The following is a 22,855-nucleotide window of genomic DNA, read 5'->3' as shown; positions in this document are numbered from 1 at the left end:
CTTTATCTTTGTAACCTCTCCCAGCGCCTACCAGTGCGGCTAGATAAGTACGTGCCCTTTCACCGCACTCCACTAACCGGCAGGGAAGACGTTCCCGCCTGTCTTCTGCTGCTACGGGAGCCAATTCAGTGGGAAACAAGAGGAACCACTAACAACCGGAGAGCTCCCAGTAAGACCAGACTCTCTCGTGGGGAACACGTGTCTTCTTAAGCCAAAGCAAAATTAAGAAACACTGTCACTGACACTCTCTAAAAACACACAGGGGGTGATGCCAGTGATTTTCTGCTAGACAGGAAAAGAAGTCAGGAAAAATTCCGAAAGGGTAGAAAAATGCTACCATTTGGCAATAGGGAAGAGCAGAGACAAATGGATTTAGACTGTAAGAGGTAACTTTGAAAACCAACAGTCTATTTTACACAATTAAAACTCAGAGTAGCAATGGAAGGGAAAGGAAAAAGCCATTTTCTTGTAAGAAATGGCTTCTCCCTAAGTCTGAGAGAAGATGAAATATTACCCAAGAACATTTCAAATGGTATCCTGGGAAGAGGCTAGTACAAATAATTCATGAAATGGAAATTGAGGAGAGAGAAAAGGAAACGAATGCCCAAAAGCAGACGCTGTGTCTGCAGAGCTTTTTGGAAGCATTGAAGGAGTCGATAATTATTGATAGTTCTGCAATTGTATGACGATAAATAGCTGATGATAAATGCCTCACAAGCACATCAGTATTTATAACAGGAACATATTCTGTTAGATAATTTCCCAACACAGACATGAGACAGGAATAAGACACGTAGCTGTTCAGTCAATGGTTAGCTGATGCTTTCTGCATTAGGCACCTGAGAGATTGTGTTAATTTTTTATTTCTACTGTAACAAATCACCATAAATGTAATCACTTGAAACAACAAAAATGTATCTCTTACAGTCCTGTGTATCAGAAGTCTGACATAGGTCTTCCAGAGTTAAGATCAAATTGTTAGCAAGGTGCAGTCCTGTTTGGAGGATGCAGGGGAGAATCACTTTCCGTGCTTTTCCCAGCCTGTAGAGGCCACAAGCATTCCCCGGTTCATGGCCCCCTCCTCTCTCTTCAAAGCCAGTAACAATAAACAAACTCTGCCATCTCTCTGGTTTTTTCTTCTGCCTCTTTCTTCCATATTTAAGGAATCTTGTCATTACATTTGGGATACCCCTATAACTCAGGATAATCTCCGTATTTTAAGGTCTGCTGCCAGGCATAGTGGTTTACCCTGTAATCTCAGCAACTTGAGAGACTAAGGGAGGAGGATCACTTGAGGCCAGGAGTTCAAGATCAGCCTGGACCACATAGCAAGACCCCACCTCTAAAAAAATAAGAAAAAAAAAATCCAGGCATGGTAACACATGCCTGTAGTCCCAAATACTCGGAGTCTGAGGCAGGAGGATTGATTGAGCCCAGGAATTCAAGACTGCAGTGAGCTACGATGGTGCCACCGCACTCCAACCTGGGTGATAGAATGAAAAACCCTGTCTCAAAAAAAAAAAAAAAAAAAAAAGTCTGATGATTAGCAACCTTAATTCCCCTTTGCCATGTGAACTAGCATATTCACAGGTTCAGGAATTAAGACATGAACCTCTAGGATTGACGGGCAGGACCTCCAGGGGCTTATTTTGGCAATGACAACAATGAAATTAAATGAAACACAAATCTTGTTCTCATGGCTCTAACAATCAAGTAAAGGAAATGTGATTCATTCCACAATAATAATAGCTGCTAACAGTTACTGAGTGCTTACTAAATGCCAGCATCTGTTCTGAGCAGTTCATATATTCACCCAGGGTTGGCAACCACTGCCCGCCACCCATTTTTGTAAATAAAATTTTATTGGAACATGGCCATACCCATTCACCTATGCACTGTCTATGGTTGCTTTTGTATTACAACAGCAGAATTGAGTAGTTGCTGCAGAGATCATGTGGCCTACAAGCTTAAAATATTCACTATGTGGCCCTTTACAGAAAAAAAAAAAGTTTGCCAAACTCATGACACGTATTAGCTCATTTAATAATCTGTGAGGTCAGTACTCTTATCATCCCCATTTCACATATAAAAAACCTGAAGCACAGAGAGGTAAAGTGACTTGCCTCATATCACACAGCTCATAAGAAACAGAACCAGAATTTGGATGCCTTTTCAGAGCTTGAAAAAAAAATAACCATGAACTAAAGCCCCACAAATATGTACCAGTGCAGAGGCAACAAAGCAAACAGAATACAGTTTGGAGGAAATTAATGGGCTGATCATTTATTAATATCAGGCTCCATCTATATGCTATGCACAGTGGACCCCATCTCATTAGAATCCTACATGGGTAATATTATCCTTGTTTCAGAGATGTGGAAACTGAGGCTTAAAGTCCCACAGCTGGTAATGGCAGAGCAGGATTCAGACCCAGATTCTGATCCCAGAATGTCTCCTCCCCCCGGCACCATTCGAGCAAGATGGCACTTCTGGCACAAGAAGTCAAGGAAGGCTGCCTGGCTGGTATGTCTGAGTTGGACTTTGAAGAATGAATGGGATTTTGAGGTATAAAGATGGGAGCGGAGAATGGGGTCCCCCAGGGGAAAGAACAGCACGAAATAAATCTTGGAGGTGAAAAAGAACATTCGGCATGTTTGGCGAATGGTCAGGGGGCTGTTTTGGCTGGTTAGAGTTCAGAACTTAACCAAGGGAGCAGCGGGAGGTTGGATTAAAGAGATGAGAAAGCCTAATTAGTAGGATCTCCAATGCCAGGCTAATTGATTTCATTGCTCAAGAAGAAAAGACATTCAAGTTGGAGTTTACTTGTCAAAGTCTGGGAAAAGATATCTAACGTGCAGTAGAAGAAATGGAAAGAGTGGAAAATTGGGACTTTGTTAAAGAAGAATCACAGAATGGCCAAATGAAACAAAAGGGCATAGAAAACAGGGTCACACAAGAGCTGGCGGCTGACGGAACAGGGATCAGTGACGCCACGGATGGAAATAAGATGACGGGAGAAAAAGCCTGTCATGGTGAGTAGATGATGGATAAATAGTTATTTTGGGTTTAGTTCTGCTGGGTGCAGTATCCCAGCATCACTCCCGGGTAGATGTATCTAGCAGACAGCCGGAAATCCAGAAAGAGAGCTCAAGGGACGTCTCTGGGTCAGAAAGAGAGGTCTGTGTGAGCAGGTGATGACTGACACTGGAACTGGGCGACATCTCTGCTGCAACACGATTCTCTGTGATCTTTGCAAAGGCACACGGATTCTGTGGGTCCTTGCCAGTGTTATCTTTGAGCCCAGGAGTGGGGACCACTGCCTCACGTGTTCATAACATTTTATACAAAGGCCAAGCCACTTACCCAAGATCCCAGTAACGTCCAGGTGGACTTGTGGAGTGAAATCCAGGGCCCCCCTCCAGGGCCCCTTTCTCTCTATTCCAATATTGCAATACTCTCTATTGCAATACTCACCCTCGGCTCTAGCCCTGGCCCCTGGGAGCAAAGTTCAGTCCTTGCAATCAGTGGATTCACGTCCAGACCCAAATACATTCTACATGGAATCCGGGCAGTTTGCCTTTTTCTACACCAAATCTTTTACTTTTTGTTGATTATAAAGGTTGCCCTGCTCACATAGGGTGATCATTCTATAAATGGATTATGGATTTTTGTTTAAGTTGTTACGAATGTGTTCTGCATGCTTCACTTGCACCAATGTGCCTTTAAATGTCATCTCAGCCTGTCCTAGTGAGACTCATATAATGTAAGGGTAGATATGTGATCATTCCAATTTCACAAATGAAAATAACCTGAAGCCCAGAGTTCATATGTGGCGGGCTCCCCAATGTCACCTAGTGTCCTGTTTTTTTCCCCAGAACCATCATTTCCAAATCAGCTTTCGAGGGTCAGTAAGGTAGGCTGGGCATGTGAGTCCTGATAGAATAATTGTGTTTCTAAGACAATAGGTAGACCATAATCGGTCATGTACTATTCTTCCAATAAAGGTGTTTTTCAAACAACAGAACCACAAAATTCTAAAGGAAAGATATCAGTCTAGCATTGATCAGCTTGCAAGCTATCCTCTGTTGCCTTCAATTTAACAAGAACAAAAGTTTTGCCCCGAATGCAAGATTTTGTGTTTGTATTCCTTTGGGTTCTTTTAGGAAATGTCCTTCATCTACACTAGTAACAAGAACATATGTTCTAAATAATTCCCACGTGGACTACTGATCAGAAACAGCTAACCAGCATAATCACACGACAGTGCCATCAAACACACTGACTTAGGAAAAAAAAAAACTTTAAGGGGGAAAATAAATTTCAAAGGAAATTCCGTTACACTCAAGCAAGAAGAAAGATTTGTGAATTCAAGCCTCTGCATTTAATCAATGACTTGTGTGCCCTAAAAATGAACCAGCTCATTTCTGCCTCATTTCACAAAATTAAGCAGAAGGAAGTATATTAAGTTTTCTGATGACCAAAGTGTGCAGGATGAGGAAACAGGAATGTACTCATTCATTATGGGCCCAGCAATCACCTGGCACAATTCCTAATCAGAGTAATAATCTAGGCAGATTATTAGTAATCTAACCGGGTTAGACCAAATGAATTGGAGTGGGAGATCAGATTTCTAACAGTGTGACTGTTAATTCTATGTGTCAGTTTGACTGGGCCTAGGGGTGCCCAGATTAACATTATTTCTGGATGCGTTTGGAGGAGTGTTTCCAGAGTTGATTAGCATTTGAGTCAGTGTACTCAGTAAGGTAGATCTTGCTCCCCAATATGGGTGGGCATCATGCAATTTGTTGAGGGCCTAAATAGAACAAAAGGCAGAGAAAGGAGGGATGCATCCCTTTTGCTTCTGCCTGACTGCTTGAAATGGGACATTGGTCTTTTGCCCTTAGACTGGACTAACTCCATCAACTGCCCTAGTTCTCAGGCTTTTGGACTTGGACTTAGACTTAGAATTACACCACCAACTTTCCTGGGTCTGTAGTTTGTAGACAGCAGATCACGGGACTTCTCAGCCTCAATAATCACATAAACCTATCCCACTAATACATCTCTTCATATCCTATTGATTCTGTTTCTTAGGAAAATCCTGACTAATACAGTCAAGGTGGCCCAAAGATGAAAGTGTCTTCCTTGGGAGCTGGAAGTGTCCCTCTCACTGGAGGTGTCTGGGCTCTAAGGATTTTTCAAAACTTAGAGGGAAGCTGGACCAGGTGACTTTGGAGATGCTCACATCATTGACCCTCTCTGACTCTAAGGAGAAAAGGGTCCTAAGTGAGTGGCTCTAAAAATTATTTACTGTGCTTGGCCCTGGCAATAGAGTATTGTTCTCATGGAGATGAGGCAAATAATGAATAGGATAAATCTATGTATTGGTAAGTATTATAACTAAATAAGACAGGGTGATGGGACAGCCACAGTGAGAGGTTAAATGTGAGAAAAAGTGAGTTTCTGGAGGGTGGAAGCCAGAAAAGGAAGGGCAAGTTTAAGGCTTTGAGTGGGAACAGGATAAAAGTATTTGTAAGCAGGACAGGGTGGACAGAGTGCAGGGAGAATGAGATGAGCTGCCTCTCCCTGGGCTGCCATTCTGGGTGCCACATTGGTCCCTTTTGATGACAACCTGATTGTCACAGGTTCTGACCCAAGTGCCTTGAATTCTAACCCCCTCAGTTCTGAAGCTCTGGAATCCCCTCACCATGTTTGAGGTTGCTGCGTTTCGTGTTTTGTGTTTTGTTTTTTGAGACAGGGTCTTGCTCTGTCACCCTAGTGGCAGGATCACAGCTCACTGAAACCTCAAACTCCTGGCCTCCAGCAATCCTCCTGCCTCAGCCCCACAAAGTGCTAGAATTATAGGCATGAACCACCACACCTGGCCAAGGTCTCTGTACATGGGGTCAGGATAGGAGGAGAAATCACTGCCAAGGGATGTCCAAAGATGCCCAAGTCACCCTGCTCCTGCCCACCAAAAACATTTTCCCCAGAATGAAGGGAAGAATGACTGTGCTGGCAAACCATTTGCTCTTCATTTAATATAGCAAGGAACGTAAGTCTTCACACCTGCACAAGAACTATCCTCATAATGCTACGATTAGTTCATAGACACAGTAGTGCTGGACCTTTCGGGTCCATGAAACCCCTTGCAGACAGGCAATAGCAGAAGTTGACTATGCATTCAGACAGGTTTGGTTTTGAATGCTGACCTTGAAAGCTGTTTGGCCTTGGCCAAGTCACTCCACCTGCCTGAGCTTTGATTTCCTCTTCTGTAAAGTGGGGATAGTAGCAGCTGCTCTCAGTTTGTCGCATGGATTGGAGGACACATGGCAACACTCAGCACGGCACCAGCCACAGTGTAGCAGCTCAGCAAAAGCTGCTTCCCTTTCTCCCAGGGGGATCACTGGCAGTTCTTCGATGTCAACATGTTCTTTTCCACTTTCTGGAGAATTTTTGAATTCTACAGGTGAAAGTAGAATTTTTTAATTCTACAAGTGAAAGTGAAGAGAGACACCTTGATATTGTTTCACAAAAGAAGGTTGGAAAGTAATTAACTCAAAGAGTCAATCATGCTCAACAGAATGCTGGGCACAAAGGGGATTTGCTGCTGCCGGGCCCTGGTGTTGACGGCAACATAGATGCAAGACCTCAGGCCACAGTAAGCCACCCTGAGAGTGTCTTATATTTTGATCCACTAATCAAGAAACTTACATCTAAGATATAAGCAGCACTTTTGTCACGAGGACACAGCCATTCCCAATGGCACTGTTGGCCCACTTCAAATTATGCCTACTCTCCAATTCCCGCTCTTCTTGGAACCCTTGAGAATCCTTACAGCTCCTTCACTCGGAATTTGAGGCAGATTTGTGTAATCGGATCCGCACATTGCCTGGTAAGAAGGTAAGAATGCTAGACTAGAAGACAGGAGGACACCAGGACTTTTCCCCATCGCAAAACTAAGCTGCATTTGCTTCCTTTGTAGAAATCAAACAGCCACAAGCCAAACCACATTGGCACTAGTAGAAAGACTTAATAACTCAATTTTTATTTCTAGACAATGGTGTTAATTAGGCTAGAAAAACATCTCCTGCCAGTCCCTGCATTTTCCCAGTGTGGGTCTTGACCAGGTAGGAGCCATCAGCCCCTTGCTATGACCTGCAGTCAATGTTGAATTAAATCACAGAGGAGCAGCTCCAGCAGAATGTCCTTTAAACAAAAACATCAAATTAATGTTAAACAATGGAGGAAAGAAATTGCTGGCAGAGATTGCAATCCCAAGCCGCGTACTTGTTCTGCTGCAAAATGAATGTTAGAAAGCACATGAATTTTAAAATCCAAGTGAAATTAGTGTCTTGCACAATGAAACACAAAGGAATTCCTCATGGATAAATCAAGTAAATGACAGTATATTTCCTTGCAAAATAAGGAAATTGCCCATCTTATCACATTCAAAATCATATGCTTCCAAAAGTTAAGTTATTGCGTTTCATAAACTGTCCAGGCATTTTATGTTGTTTTCTGCCTTGTTTTCCAAAATTAACTGTAACAAAATTATATCTATCCAAAGTATTGAACTTAGTAAACAGCTTTTAAAATCTCAATTGATTTTCTCATAATCTTTCCTCTAGTTCTATTGTACCGTAAAAGTGTATGATCCTTACACTCTAATTGGGTTGTATTGGATGCTCTAAATGGTATCAAATCCCACACAAAGGTGTCTTCTCTTGGTGTTTTTCTACTTCCTATAACCATATACTCATAAAGCACATCTGGGGACAAAAAATTATGGCTTCTTTTAGTACAAAGAATGTGTTCTTCTTCTCTTATAGATCTTGATTCACTTTACAAAGAACATCCTGTTAGTCCTTCAGTGCAAATGAGCTAAAAAAATTTTTAAAAATAAAAACATCCTTGTAATCCTAGCTCTCTGGGAGGCCGAGGTGGGCGGATCGTTTGAGCTCAGGAGTTCGAGACCAGCCTGAGCAAGAGCGAGACCCCATCTCTACTAAAAATAGAAAGAAATTATATGGACAGCTAAAAATATATATAGAAAAAATTAGCCGGGCATGGTGGTGCATGCCTGTAGTCCCAACTACTCGGGAGGCTGAGACAGGAGGATCCCTTGAGCTCAGGAGTTTGAGGTTGCTGTGAGCTAGGCTGACGCCATGGCACTCACTCTAGCCTGGGCAACAAAGTGAGACTCTGTCTCAAAAAAAATAAATAAATAAAAATAAAAAAAAAATAAAAAAATAAAAACATCCTGAGATCACATTCCATTGGCCCATGAACATTTTAGTAATTAATGTCTTATTTGTTCAGATTTTTCAAAATGCTATTGCTTTTGGCAAGTTATGGAGCAAAGTTAATAAACAAAATCTATAAAATTATAAATATAAAAAGAAAAGACTATTGAGTGTCTGTGTATAAAAAGAGGCCAAATTTAAAAGTTAATTGCAAGAAATATTTGGGCAAGCAAAAAGAGATGAAAGATGTATAGGGAAAAAAGATGAGGGAGACAAATAAAATTCAGGGAAATGATAGAATAAATCGAAATTTTCTAGGTGAAAGATTCAACTGTAAATCTTAAGAAAACAAAAACTGGCATATTTGGTTTTTCCAAAAAAAAGTTAATATACTGCAAATGCTGAGACTTCTTATAAGTAGTTATTTTCTTTAGCTTCAATTTTTTTTTTTGTCTGTAAAATAGGAAGGGGCATCAATCCTTGCCCACCCTATTTTTAAAGACCTGTGAAAACTGTAAAATTAAAATACACAGGAAGGTGGCGAAAATGATCCTTGTAATAGATTGGAGTTGGAGACATCAGTATGAACTTATGTTTAGCTTAATATAGATACAGTTGCATATATAAATATTTATAGATACACTGTTAGTATACACAAAAATATCTCCCTGTCTGTCAGCTGAGAGGGCCTGGAAGCAATGACATTCCAGTAGCGGGAAAACACCTACCTTCTAGATCTCTCTTTCTAATACTGTTCTCTAATAAGAGGAGCCAGGGATTCTTGGATAAAGGGCTGATGCCAGGAAATACACAAGATGAGCCAGGAGCGTCTTATAGTGTCAGAAAGTAGGAATGTGCTAAAAAATACTTTTTAAAGTAAACCAGAATGATGAGGTTATGTCAAAGAGACACAGAAGCCAACTAAAAGAGCTCCCAATGGCCAGAGCCAGAGCAACATGAGCAACAAAATAAAGTATTATATCATAATCAAAGTTTAAAATAAATATAGTAAATGTGGTGGCTCACACTTGTAATCCCAGGGATTTGGGAGGCCAAAGTGGGAGGATCACTTGAGGCCAGGACTTTGAGACCATCCTGGGCAACACAGAGAAACCACGTCTCTATTAAAAAAAAAAAAAAAAAATTAGCTGGGCATGGTGGCATGCACCTGTAGTCCCAGCCACTTGGGAGGCTGAGGCAGGAAGACCTCTTGAACCCAGAAGTTCAAGGCTGCAGTAAACTATCATCTTGCCACCGCACTCCAGCCTGGGCAACAGAGGGAGACCCCCATCTCTAAAAAATAAATAAATAAATAAATATCCATAAGCCCACACTGATATGAATAAATAAATGGGAGAAAGGAGACAAACCTCCTGTGCAGAATTCCAAATGATTTATGCAGATATGCTCCCTTCAAAAAGTGGAGCAAATTCCCTACTCCTTAAGTTGGAACAGCTTACAGCAACTGCCTTCTAAAGAGCACAGTATGGAAAGGGGACAAAAGAGTAGCTTTACAATGGAGAAACTTGACACCACCTCAGCCAGGTAACCAAGGTTAGCATCCACAGCCTCGTCATGTTGAGAGATTGCACCTTTGATATGATGCGATGAAAATGGCACCTCTGCAGTCTTCCTCTTCTGCCCTCCCCCAAAAAAACACACAGTAACCCCAACCTGGTCGTGAGAAAAACAGTAGACAAATCTCAGTTGAGGAACATTCTACAAAATACCTGACCAGTACTCTTCAAAACTGTCAAGGCCATCAAAAACAAGGAGACTCTGAGAAACGGCTACAGCCAGGAGTCATCTGTGGGGACATGACAAGTAAATGTAGTGTGAGCCAATTTAGCTTCTGCTAAGGAAGTGGATTTTACAAAGGAGTCCAGAATAGTTATTGCATATCCAGTCTTATATTACCCTCTTTTCATTTTTAAGGTAAGATCCATTAATAAATAATATTAGGTCAGAATTCAGCACTAGAGTGTCCAAAAAATCTCTTTTGGGCACAGACATTTCTCAAACTATAGAAACGCAAACATTTGACTTTTGCTTTGTTGGCTAAAGTTAATAGAGTTGCTGTATGCCAGACAATGCAAAAAAAAGAAAGTAGCAGTATTTTATAAATAGTCAGCTGCTAAACAGAAAGATAATGTTTTCAGTGAGTGAGAGGGATGGTACCATCAAATTTGAAGGTTATCTTAGTCCAAGACCTGAAGATGCTTTGGTTAATTTAGCCAAGGTTGCAGCTGTTCTTAGGCACACTAGCCCCAGCCACTAGGCCAAAGATTGGCCGTAACAGAAAATGAGAATTTTATGCCTGCCATATGGTTGAGCTTTTCCCCCTACAATATAGCCTAACATTTCGTGTACATGTGATAAGAAAGATTTATGATAATATGAGAAAAATCAATCTAGTCTCCTGGGACTCTATTCGATTTTCTGCCTAAATTGTGGAGACTTTGCCCATAAGAATGCTGAGACCACAGCTAATTCCTCAGTTATTTCTCAAATCCTACATAATGTGTATATTCTATTGTCTAGATCAGCTGTGATCTAATCATGTGTAGGAAAATCTTAAGACACTTCTAAAAAGAAGCTTCCTTCAGGACATTCTATCTGTCATTTTTAGGTGGCAAAGTAGATTTAGTTTTAAATTGTAGGGGCTGTGTCCCTGCGAGGAAAGAAGTATTCTGTTGAATTCTGATCCCCAAATCACAGTTGGGACACAGGACTGGGACTCAAGATTGTTAGAAATTCCCACTACTGGTTTTAGTAAATCAAGGCAAACAGTTTATTTCCTGTCTTTCTACAACTTACTGCTAACCTTCCATTTGCCTTTTAAAATGCAGCTCATATTCTGGCACAAGGAGACGTTTCACTTTAACATAAAGCTACTCTCGATTGCCTTCTTTTGGGGGCCACTGCCCATCAATTTTCATGGCCTCTTGCTTTTCAGATCACTTTAACATTTTACTCTGGGGGATTTGATGTTCTAATGCAGTGAGTAGGCTTCATGGTAGATAAAACTAGTGGTAGCTATATTAACTAGAAAGCTATATTTTTATCTATTTATATTTCTAGACAACTCCCCTTGAAAGTTTAGAGGACGGAGAGAAAATTGTGGGTGCTAATGTTTCTCTTGGGTGACACCATTGGACGGGTTTTGGACGTTTGAGGTTTTGTTTCCTTGCTAATAAGGACCACAGGTGCATGGCCCCGCTGCTTGCAAGTATTTACAGGTATCTTCATGCACAGGCTTTTGGTCCTGTTTTTGTCCTTCTTTATTTCAAGGGTCAATTGTCATATCTGGAGATCTAGAAGTTTGTTTTCATTTCTAGCTTATTTACTTTCTAAGATAGCCTGCCATATGTAGGAGATCCTTTAAATTGGCACTTTTCCATTCCAATTTATTTACTTATAACTAAATCCTCTACTTCAGGTCTAAACCTATTGACAAAGAGAGGACGAGGCTCCCTTTACTTAGGCTGCTAGATCTAGTGTGAACACTGCTTAAATTTTCCTGGAGTCTGCTTTTTAAATCACCTCTGTATTCTTTATTTTGTTTGCAATTTTGAATCTTTCTCCAAACTCCTCTATGGAAATGGTTTCTGCAATGGCCTAATGAAATACACTATTTTTCTTCCCTTTTCAAGGCCATTATTAAATTATGCAGAGCTGGGTTATTTAAATTATCTGTCTTTCCTACCCTATGCTTTTAACCATCTGAGGGGCTAACAATCAAATGAACTAATTGATAGAGATTTGGTAGTCCAGAACAATTAGTATCTATTATAGTAAAATGTCAAATTCTACAGTAGATTTCTGTCTGTCTCACTAAGGTTTAAAAATCCCTAATTATAGCCCTTAACTCAGCTCTAGAGTAAATTCAGTAAATACATGTCAGTCTTTTGGTCTAGCAATTTTATAATAGGATGGTTCTTTTCTTGAGAAAACGCTGAAGAAAGGATAACTCATTTTGGGGGTCAGAGGAAGGAATGAAAGGAAGAGAAGGAAGGTAAAGTGGATGGAGAAGATGTCACAGAGAGAAGGAGATGTGAGGAGGGTGGGTTTGGAAGGTGGGAACAGAAGTGAACTGGATCTTTTTTGAGAGAATATAATAACTTTGACACCAGCACTGTGTTTTGCCAGCTCCTGGGCTTATCGGTTTTAAAAAACTTGACCATTGCATTTTTAAATGTTATCATTTCCTGATTTTTCTAGACTCCTTCTTAAATGTATTAGTTTTGACAGGTCAAAAGTTTCTCCCAATGGGCCGGGCGCGGTGGCTCACGCCTGTAATCCTAGCACTCTGGGAGGCCGAGGCGGGTGGATTGCTCAAGGTCAAGAGTTCGAGACCAGCCTGAGCGAGACCCCGTCTCTACTAAAAATAGAAAGACATTATATGGACACCTAAAAATCTATATAGAAAAAATTAGCCGGGCATAGTGGCGCATGCCTGTAGTCCCAGCTACTCGGGAGGCTGAGGCAGTAGGATCGCTTAAGCCCAGGAGTTTGAGGTTGCTGTGAGCTAAGCTGACGCCACGGCACTCACTCTAGCCTGGGCAACAAAGTGAGACTCTGTCTCAACAAAAAAAAAAAAAAAAAGTTTCTCCCAATGGACATTGTTATTCTCAATCAAAAATACGTTTGCCATTTACCAAGTTAAGATTACAACACAACTTCGTGTGTAATAGAAAATAGCTGTTTTTCAGGGGAGTGAACTTTGACATAGACCAACAAGAGGCCTATGAAAGGCTCATGCAGTCAACTACCAGACAATTATTGACCCCAGAAGATTAATTAAACAAAACAATCAACTGACTCGACAGAGGGTCTTTATGAAGATTTTGAAGGAGCTCCTCCACAAAGTTTGACCAATCACCTTTATGTGAATTGGCCACCAATCTATTAATAACAGACCTCTAATCATCAGTCTTCCAGGTGGGTTTGGGTTGGACGGGATGTGTATTTGGCCTGTGCCTACACCATTCCCTGTGGAGCACTTCCCTGTATATTCAACAGACACAAGACAATGCAGGTGATTACAAAAACACATTTGACATCTCTGTACAAATAGTCGAACAATTGCATAAGCAAAGCAATCAGCAGAGAATAAGCAGATTAATGGCAAAAATATTTAGCAATAGTGCAACTACAAACCAAAGCCTCTAATGATTTTACACATATACTTTAGTCTGACTTTTTTAAACAAAGTATGTGCCTAGAAACCAAAAGGTCTAATTACCTTATATGTTATTATAGGTCTAATGACTTCAGATAAATCCCAAGATACAAATCATAGAATATCAAAATAAATTCAGCAACCAAGCTTCACTGAAATAAGTCAGAGATTGTTAGGTGACAAAGGATAACAAAATAAATTCAGTAATAAGAACTCACTGAAACAAGATAAAGCTCACATCGCTCTTGAGATAGACTTACCTGTCAACAAATACAAAGGACAAGTAATGTCTCGGCACAAGTGACCCAATGACTATGTCTGTTAGCCCAAGGAACCCACAAAATGCTGCCAAGCAGGGGTCTTCAAAAAGATTTTGGTGGAATCTCTGAAAGGATGTCAAAGGATAAGACCAACACTCAATACCTGAAACTAAAATACTGAACTTATGACCTACTTAAGTAACAAAGAGCTATGCGAGTTATAGGCGATTTCACCAAACGAAGAGACCAAGAGACTTCACTGAGCAGAGCTAATTGCTGACTTTCTACAGAGTTCAGGGGAAGGGGCAGGAGTGGGACGACAGCCTTAGAAATGCCCTTTGTGCTGGCTGCAGACACAGGAGCCGACTGGCATCAGAAATGTGCTCACTGGAGTAAGCCCGCTGCCGACTGACTGACTGTCAAAGCCTAAGATTGCCATTGATCGGCTGGCTTCAGAGATACGCTCACTGAAGCAAGTTGTCACTGACAGATTTAAAGCCAATTCTGGTGTTTGCTGCTTACCATGGCTCCAAAATGGTGAGTATTTTCTTGAGAGTGTGGGGACTTTTCCTTCCCAATCTCTGACACAACCTCTTGATTGAGACTCACAAAGAATTAAAGGGAAATAACATCACTAACTCCAGATAGATCCACCCATCTCGTCCCCTTGCCTCTGTGACTGTCACTATTTCCAAAGAAAACGCAGTAGACCAGGCTGGGCTTGCTTCACCGCTGCCTGTGATGGTCGGGTGGTTGCAGATTGACTAATAACTTTTCTGCTTTTTACTATAGCCCCAGGCACAAATGATGATCAAATGGGTAGTTTTTGTTTCTAGATTCATTCTTTTGTTTTCCTTTTTCAAAGGAAAAGTTTTTAACCTTTCCAGTCCTCTTGCACTTCTGCTGCTCTCTTTGGCTTCTTCCTAGCGGTGGTTAGTGCCTCTGCATTTTGGGGGCAAATAATGAATATACAAGTTAACAAATTCTGCTGATACCAATATGCCCAGCTTTTCAAAACAGGGATTTGCTGGAGAGGACACAGGATATATCCAGGCAAAATATCTAAGTGTGCACAGCTACACGTCTTCAATGCCAGGGGAGTCATAGAGACGTCAAGTACAAAAAGAGTTCAGAGCGGGGAGCAACACTGTGCCCCAGGTGACCAGGTGAGGCTTCACAGACAAGAGGAGACTGGATCTGGTTCTAAAATCCTGTTAGTATTTTAGCAGGCAGAGAGGAGGAAGCATTAAACATGGACGACAGAACATTGCGAGGAGTCAAAATGGGAATTTATTTCTTGTATTTAAAGATAATGAGGAAGAGCTCTGCTTCTAGGTACTAAGGAGAGAGTTGCAGAGATCATTACCCTTTAACAACCAAACAATATGAATAAGCTATAAATGCATGTGAACCAAACTTTAATTCTAGAATATAGCCTTTATTCAGAGGAGAGAAGAGACCTACAGCCGCTGTCCTTCCTGGCTGAGCAACAAGGGGAGGATAAATCCTCCAAGGGTGAGAGTAAAGAGGAGCCAGCCAAACTTGAAGAAACTTCTAAAGGTCGCGTGTGAACTGGAATGACAGATTAGAATCCCGGAAGCCCCAACCCCAGAGCAGGTCTTGTGCCCACTAGCCCAGTCTCTGCACAGGTCTTCCCTGCCTGCTGCAGGCACTACACTGAACGCTGGAGGCAGAGCAGAGCTGAGAGATTTCCCTTGAGGCACACAGGACCTCCTCCAAGTGCCAGGCAGCCAATCTCTGCAAGGCACGGGACCTCCTCCCAGTGCCAGGCAGCCAATCTCTGCAAGGCAGGGGACCTCCTCCCAGTGCCAGGCAGCCAATTTCTGCAAGGCAGGGGACCTCCTCCCAGTGCCAGGCAGCCAATCTCTGCAAGGCAGGGGACCTCCCGTCCCAGTGCAAGGCAGCCAATCTCTGCAAGGCAGGGGGACAAGCAGAGTGGCTGAGAAACAGCAGTCCAAGGCACTACCGGCTCTCAGCTGCCAAGAAAACCTCCCTACAGCATCCCAGACAGCAGAGAGAATTCCCCCTAGATAAAAAAAAAAAAAAAAATGCCTAGGGCAGGACTGGGGAAGAAAGGGAGCTATCTGGGAACCCAAAAAGCTCGGAGTGGACTGCAAAACAGACAGATCTCCTACCACGAGGAAAAGAGGCAGCCCAGCTGTATTAAACAGAGAGAGCTCTGGATCCCAGCAGTGGTCAGATTCCATGCCCCACAGAAGAGAATGCCCCGATCCTGCTGTCAAAACATTTGAAGCAAGTGGTGACCAGAACGAGAGCTGTAACAAAGTCCAGTCCTAGCTCAGCGACAGATAGGATTGACTCAACCACCCCACTTGAGCAGCCTGAAACGAAAAAAGGACAGGCCCATTTCTGGAAGTAAGCTTCTTTACTTCGGCCTCTACTGTTCTTTTATACAAAATGTCCAGCATGCATCAAATATTATAAGGCACACAAAGAAATAAAAAAAAATGTGATCCATGGACTAGAAAGGAAATAGTCAATAGAAGCAGACACAAAAATAGCCCAGCGTTTGAAATTATCAGGCATGAACTTTAAAATAACTATGATATAAATGCTCAAAAATCTAGTGGAAAAGATAGACAACTTGTTAAAGAGACAGGGAATCTCAGCAGATTTATGGAAACTAACAACCACAAGGAGACCAGTCAATTAAAACAGAGAAAATACATGCTCAAGGTTTTTGTCTTTTGTTATGTAGTGTTTTTCCCCTTTAACTTAGGTTGGCTTCTTTCTTTTATATGTTTAAAGCATAATTTTAAAAAGCAAACTTTGCTAGTAAGCCAAGGAAAATTATGTGTGCTAGATCTAAATTATCTTGGGATATAAATTAGAAAATTTTATAAATTTCCAAGTAAAAACATTTGGACCATAATCCATCCATATCTCAATTACTATAATAAAACAAAGATATGCCCAACACATAATCTCAGTAGATCTTTCTCCTTTATTATAACTTGCCTCCATTTATAAGGAATTGATGGCTCATTTCTGATCACATAAAGTATATCATAAATGTATTAATTCTTTAAATGATACATTGCAGTCACATAGTATCAACCTGGTTTGTTAAACCAACTCTTAAAACAGATGGGTTTATTATTATATGCAATTCATCCTCTACATCATTAATAACTAATAGGTAAAAAATGCTTTCCACTTTATTTTACTTTTTAGATAAATTAGGGGACAAGATGATCAACCATTGTCCTGGTTTTTATAAAATAAAATCATGACTTTGCAATAATTAAATTCATTGAGCATACCAAAGATTAATTAATTGGCACCATTAAGTGAATACTATGTTTTACTTCATTAACCTCCAAACTTACTGATGGTAATATTCCAGGCCTGTGATTCTTATGTCTTCCTTGCCTAAAGGCCTTGGAAAGTTTTATAGCGGATCAACCCCATGCTGATCATTCAGATTTTCCTTCCAGAATTCACAAAGATGGGCTACATTTCACTGTGCACATCCCCTTTACCCTTACCCCCCTTAAAAGGAATTGTTTATCATGTGAAATAAACACACACCAAAAAAATGCAAAACCTTTTTTAGAGACCCAACTAACCTTAGTATTTTATTAATTGCTGTATTGAAACAATTTCCCCAATAAGTTGACAATTATACTCAGAAGGAAATGGAGGGGGGGGACCTAAAATATCTCAAATAATAAGTAAGCTCCCAAAAGAATGTGCAAGATCAAAATAATTTTACTACCCATGCCCAGACGTGTTAGTGTCATTAAATATCTTGTATGGTTCCTTCCTATTTCATGCTCCAAATCAGATCTCACTTCTCATTTTATTTCTCTGATGTACCCTGGAGCAAATCAGGGCAGCCGTGAGCTTAGAAAGCACTTAGCTCGCTGTGGAGACACTCCTGACGGCTTCCACTGGGTGCCCATCAGCAGCCCCTCCATGGTGGGAGAGAATGGGGGGAACAAGTCTCCAAACTCTTTCTTTCCCTACTGCCTGCCTTCCTGAGCTGCCACTTCACAAGAATATCAATGAAAGGAATTTCTCATGGGCTTCATGAAAACTGGATCAGATGGGAATCTCAGAAGTGCTCTAGAAAGGGCTTGGGATGGCAGTGGGGGAGAGGGAAGGAGGGACTTGCAGAGAGGAAGGAGCCAGGAACTAAGATGCAGAAAGCCAGACAAACAGGAAAGAAAATGGTCTGCTCCTTAAAATCAGATGAAAAAATTTTTTTGCAATTTAAATTATAGAGTGGCATCTTATTGGGAAGAGGGGGGTGTTTACATTTTTCCATTCCATTGCATTTTATTTAATGTCCATATTAGCCATGAAAACCGTGATCACGACATGCTTTTAAGACAGGGCTGAGCTGCGTTGTCAGCTATCAAGCGTCAAATATTTCTTCCTCCCTGCTCTCCACACCCAACGTTCACCAACATTCCATGTTTTATTTTTTCTGAGGAAGGGAAGAGGAGGACATCGCATATTAACAGTCTGACCGATCCTGAGTTTCATAAACCCTAAGAGAAGGACCCAAACTGTCCCTTTGTGTTCACACTTTTGTCATTGGGTCCCCCCTCCCATCTGCACCCTGCTCATTTTAAGACCCATTGGTTTGCCCCGGAGCAAGACAAATGGTCTTCCTCACCCTTCACCTCCGCTCCCCTCACTGGGGTAATCCCACAGCCGTCTTGAAGATTCTTCCTCAGTTCCAGACTTTGAAGGAAGGGTAGGGGGGTGAGGAAGGACAGGGAGAAGTAGACAGCGAATGAGTGCAGCCAGCAGTAGACTGGGCCTGAGGTCAGACCAGGTGCAGAGCTGTCTACCTTCTGCTTTTGCAGTCAAGAACTGGCGGGGGTGGTAGGAACTCAGAAGGCTAATGACGGCCTCAAAGCGTGAAAAATGACGGTGCTAGATGCTGGAAGATAATCTCTCAATCCCCCTCCAGCTCTGCCAGTCCAGCATTCTAGGACACTGCCCCTCTAGTTTGGCATTCAGAGTAGGGTTGCCAGACTTAGCAAATAAAGATACAGAATGCCCACTTAGACCCAAAGATAAACAGTGAACAAATTTTTAGTATAAGTATATTCTATGCAATATCTGGGATTTACTTATACTAAAAAAGTATTCATTATTTACCTGAAAATTTAACAGGGTATCCTGCATTTTATCTGGCAACTCTAATTTAGTGGATAATTCATAAATAATTATTAATATAGCCACCACTTACTGAGCACTGACTATGACTAGGCCCTGGGATTTACAAGAATCATCTCGTTTGATGCCTGTAGACTTACAAGAGAGGTAAAGACAGAGGCTTCTAGGAGTGAGGTGCTAAGAGCAGGATACAAGTTTCAGCCTGGCTAGCTGCAGGCTATTGTATTTATAGGAGATCATTTAGAAATTGTTACAATATTGAAAATGCATCAGATATCTTCAGATCAATATGCACAGAACTCTATTTTTCTTTGGGGAGAATTCAGAATCAGAGGTGAAAGGGAGAATTACTTTTCACTGCTTAGCTTTCACCTGTACTATTTGATCTTTTTTTAATAGCATATATGTGTAACCTATGTGATTTTTGGTAATTAAAATAAGTCTAAGCCCAAAATAAAGACTGTTGCAATAGGCAATTTTGGTAAATGGATTTTTATGAACCTTAGTGCTTTATCAGTAAGAGTGGCAACATTGTTACATTGAACATGTTGATTATATTTCCTTCTGTTGAGGATAACGTCTCTCTTCAGACCTATGCGCCCCGGTTACTCCCAGAGTGTTAAACACGGTCTGGCTTTTCCGTCCAAGGACACTACCCAGCTAATTAAGAAAACAATGCCCACACCCTCAGATGCTGGGTTTCCTGTGTTTCCCCTGAGCAGGGAGCGGCTTTCCCCTGGATGAATAACCTGTCCCAGGGAGAGCTCTGCTCCCCAGACTGCCTGGGAGGCAGAAGCAGGAAGCCTGCTCCCCAGTGCTCAGACTGGCCGGGCAGAGCCTTTGATCTGACCCTACTGACTCCAGGGGGTCTCATTAGTGGTTCCAAATGTCAGATGTCACTTTCCTCCCAGCCCTAAAGGCCATGATACAAAAACTGAGACCCAATGGACTCAGCTCTAAATTTTTAATAGTGAAAAGTCATTTCTGTGAAAATAGAATACTGTGATGACAAAGTTATTTTCTCCTAAGTGGACTTCAACCCATCATTCCTAGTTCTGCATGCACTGAAGAAATACTAGGGTTCTTTTTTTTTTTTTTAACTCCCCACTTGAGATCCATTCCTCACAATTTTTGCAAATTCTCACAATTCTTAAAAACAAGATTGTCAGCACTGCAAGAAAAGGCAGGTCAAGGGAAACAAGCATCCTTCAAGGCATTTAGGTAGATACTATTTGCAGCCAGCAGCGACCAGGTCTGCACACGCAGCACACGATTGGCATCCCCATTCCCACCCGCGCACGTGTCTCCTCCAGCACCAGGAATCCTCGGGCACTTGCAAGTGCCGGCCTCAGACAAGGTACCACAAGCAAGATTCCTCCACTCTCAGTTAGTAAAAATTAAATCCCACTGATAAAAAAAAAAAAATAAATAGTCAATGACTGCGAAAGCACCAAATAGCAAAAAAACAGAGAGCTTCTCCTGTGTATTATTTATAGTTTACAGTAGAGAGGATGCAGGAAAGAGAAAAGAAGGTTAGCTGTCTAAGGACAGCTGAAATCGTGCAAAAAATGTGGAGAAATATGGACCTGATTGCTCTGCATCAGCATCCAGGCCGATCTTACCACGTCAGAGGCACCATTTGGGAAACAGGAGACCCAGTTTCTCGCCTGCTGTGCCCCACTTCCCTGGGAAGGGCTAGGATCATGTAGGAGAAAGGAACCCATGTTCATATGTAAAATCATGACCCTCCCAAGTTGTCTGAACTCCTCACCCTGCGCTTTGGTTTTCCTAGCTCTTACCATCACCCAACACAATCCACATTTCTTTCTCCCCTACCTGCGTGTCCCACCGCATGGCAAGCACTGGGAGAGCAGAACCTTTGTTGTTTTCCTGGCAAAATCCCCAACTCCTGGAACAGCATCTGCCACATAGTAGCTCATCCATAAATGGGTGTTAGGTGAACGGATTCATCCTTTATCCGTTGAGCACGCGACAGACACAAGGGGATTTTGCTGAGTGATGTGTGTACAACCGGAGAACTGAAATACAGAATGTGGTCTGTGCATGCAACGAAACGCTCCTGGGCCATAAAAAGGGATGACGTGCTAACACATGCTGCAGCACAGATGGGCCTTGACGGCATTAGGCTAAGAGAAAGAATCACACACAGAAGGCCGCGCACTGTATGATTCCACTTAACTGAGTTGTTTAGAATAAGCAAGTCCATAAAGACAGAAGGTAGATTGGTGGTTGCCAGGGGCTGGGCGATTTGGGGGATGGTGGATGAGATAGCTAAAGGATCTAAGGTTTCTTTTGGGGCTGATGAACATGTTCTAAAATTGATCGTGTTAATGGTTTTACATCTCTGTGAATAGACTAAAAACCATTGATTATATGTTTTTAAATGGGTGAATTGTAAGGTATGTAAATTTACCTCCATAAAGCTGTTTTAGAAATAAGAAGTTCATGGCCGGGCGCGGTGGCTCACGCCTGTAATCCTAGCACTCTGGGAGGCCGAGGCGGGTGGATCGTTTGAGCTCAGGAGTTCAAGACCAGCCTGAGCAAGAGCAAGACCCCGTCTCTACTAAAAATAGAAAGAAATTATATGGACAACTAAAAATATATACAGAAAAAATTAGCCGGGCATGGTGGTGCATGCCTGTAGTCCCAGCTACTCGGGAGGCTGAGACAGGAGGATTGCTTGAGCCCAGGAGTTTGAGGTTGCTGTGAGCAAGGCTGATGCCACGGCACTCTAGCCTGGGCAACAGAGTGAGACGCTGTCTCAAAAAAAAAAAAAAAAAAAAAAAGAATAGAAATAAGAAGTTCGACCTCATCATCATACCAAAATCCATAATCCTGCCTGTCTTTGTTCATTGTTTCCCATCAAATTGCCTTTTCCAGGAAAAATGTACTAATAGAAATGCTAATAACAACATAGCTCTTCACCTATTCTCTTTTTTCTAAAGAAATCGTCTTGTTGCCCTGAGGCAAGTCGCTCTTTCCGACACCCTCCTTCTCCTCACCTGCTGGGAGAGGGACTAACCTAACCTCGCAAAGATGAGGAAGATGTGTCAGTACCTTACTGTAGCAGAAGGAAATGCAGACGGTAAGGGCAAAACGCATTACTCTTAGAAATCTAGACCCCCTTGGCCTAAGGCAGAGTTCTCATGTCAGCAGCAGAAAGTTTAGTTTGATTTCTAACCCACTGGGAGACCAACTGATAAAATACTGTTCACTGTCACGTTGCCAGCTAACTTTTCAAAAGCAGAAAAACAAAACCACCACATCTATTATTTTAGAAATATGCAAAGTGATTCTTCAGTTTAAACCTCTGCTGGATTTTCTAATTCCCTGCGCTCTTCCCTTCCTCCGTGACATTTGTAAATATCTGGCCCAGTTCCTAACAATCCACAATAGGGGCTCTGCGCCATCCCTTTTTTCTTACTTGCCTGTCCTCTATCTACAGACCTGGGCCACCCTCGTCCCTCAGAGAGGACAAGGCCCGAGAGTCCTAAGCACTCTGCACTCCCAGACAGTATCTTTGGGCTGAAAAGCAAAAAGCAGTGTGTTTACTCCTCATTAAGCTAAAGCTTCTGACTGTCCTCTGGGAACTACCAAGAATGAAAGTGGTTGCACAATGGAGATAAGAATTTCTGTAACAAGATCATTCAGCTTTACTGTCCAGCAGAAAGTCAGTCTTTAGTATTAATAGTAAAAAACTATTTTATTTTGTTTTCCTCCTTTTTTGAAGGAAAAAAAATAGCTTATTTCCTCTTTCTCCATAGACATGGGAAGTAATCAACAATGAAGAAGTTAGAGCAAGCATCAGCTCCAAAAGTTTCCCGTTGCTCACTGGTAGGGAGTACTCGGAACGACAGACTGCGTCAGACCTGAGGCTGTGGGATTGCAGCCTTCTAGTGTGAACATCCCTCGGTGCCAACCGTGGGCTCAGCTCCGTGCTGGGCACTGGAGACACCACATGCTTGGTCTCC

This window comes from Eulemur rufifrons, chromosome 28 (assembly GCF_041146395.1).
Source record: "Eulemur rufifrons isolate Redbay chromosome 28, OSU_ERuf_1, whole genome shotgun sequence".
Taxonomy (NCBI): Eukaryota; Metazoa; Chordata; class Mammalia; order Primates; family Lemuridae; genus Eulemur; species Eulemur rufifrons.
The sequence above is the reverse complement of the archived record's forward strand: the minus strand, read 5'-3'. Positions refer to the sequence as shown.